Genomic DNA, 1,837 nt, shown 5'->3' on the forward strand with positions numbered 1-1,837 from the left:
GTTGTAAAAGATAGCTTTTGTTATTCTTTTGAGAATCCGGAGAATAAAGTTGGTTGCCTTGATTGAATTTGCATATTGGGTTCATGATTATTCCAAGATCATCAATGAAGATGTAAATTTCTAAATCTTTAGGACATCATGATGTAAACTAAACTTTTTAAGTTGAACCTCGTTTTTTAATATATAATGGATTTAAATGGGTTGATATGGATATGGATCTAATTTGAACAATAATCCTTCCAAATCTAATTATTTTTGGACATTGTCGTGAAATCAACAAATTTTAGTTAAAAAAAAACAAAAACAAAATTTAAACCACACATTTCTTTTCTTGATTTAAAAGTGGGAAAAACGACACATTTTTTATCCCTAAATTTTGGCCTAGTGACCATTAGTAAAAACTCAAAGGTAAAAATATAAAATAATAAAGTCTATGGACCAAATGGACACTAAAATTGAAATTCAAAAATAAAAATATAATATTTTAAAACCTAAGTATCAAATGGAAATAAAATTCAAAATTACAAAGAATAATGAAACATTTTGAAATTTAAAAACTAAATGGAACTAGATTTAGAACAGAACAACGGAAAGTATTTTTTTTCCTTTTAAAATCTTACTTTTTAAGTTTAAAGAAAACGATTGGCGCGCGATTTGCAGTCAAGAATTACTCGATTGAACAAGAAAGATAAGGGAAGAAGAAAGATACACAATGTTTATGTAGTTCGGCAAAGTTGCCTATGTCCATGGGAAGATCTGAAATCTTTTTACTTAACGAAGATTGCTTACATATTTGTTGTTTGTAGAAAACTAAGAAAATGATGATGACTCTCTGTTATTGAATTTGAAATCAGTGATATTTATAAGGATATACTTGTCACACCTCGCCCCCAGACCACCTTCTTAGCCTGGGAGAGGGATGCGACTGCAACAGTTATCAACCCTTGAGTTGACACTTACTGCCTAATGATTCTTGTGGAATAACTCTGATACCATACTATAACTTATATACAGTGGAATAATTAAGTCGAGGAGATAAACTATAACGGATTAAGTAGGCCCATCTTTTCTTACGATAGTGATATAACGTTTATACAACTTAAGGACTTAACAACAAAGTTTACAATGACAACCGTAAAAACTCTCCGGAAGTGTAATTGGGGCACGTGACAGACCTTGACCTTAGCAGCACCCTGGAACTTCTCATCTTCCACTACTTGGGGGGGGATTAAGAAAATGTCTGAAGGGTGTGAGCTACTAAGCCCAGTGAGTGGTTCTTTTTAAGATGAAAATCATTTTTAAAATCATCATTTTGGGAAACCAATCACATGTTGGCACTCATACTGAACTCAAGTGCAATCAATGGCATAATCATGTAGTTACTAATTTGTATTCCAACATCAACACATAGCAAGCATATCCTGTCATCAAATAATACAATCATCTATGGAAACTTTCCTATGACCCCAATTCCCGCCAATGTGCACATCGACCATTTTATTTATCTCGCTATCATGCTTAGGTACTTAACCATATTTTCCGCCGGTCGTCATCGACTATTATTTCCCGCCGATCAAAGCCGATCATATTTTTCCTGCCAAGCACCTTTTGTTAAGCATGCTAACTATATCCCGGGCATAATCTCAGTTTTCACAGTCACACACAAACAATATCATGGCAATCATCCTATCACCAAAAGCATGTATTTTGTATCTACAGATGCATATATTCCAATATCAGAGTATAAAGCTAAGTGAATACTCATAATATGTATTTACTATCAACACTGTATAAACACACAATATTCTTTATTTATCAAAGCACTCACGATATATTG

Source organism: Benincasa hispida, chromosome 2 (genome assembly GCF_009727055.1).
Source record: "Benincasa hispida cultivar B227 chromosome 2, ASM972705v1, whole genome shotgun sequence".
Lineage (NCBI taxonomy): Eukaryota > Viridiplantae > Streptophyta > Magnoliopsida > Cucurbitales > Cucurbitaceae > Benincasa > Benincasa hispida.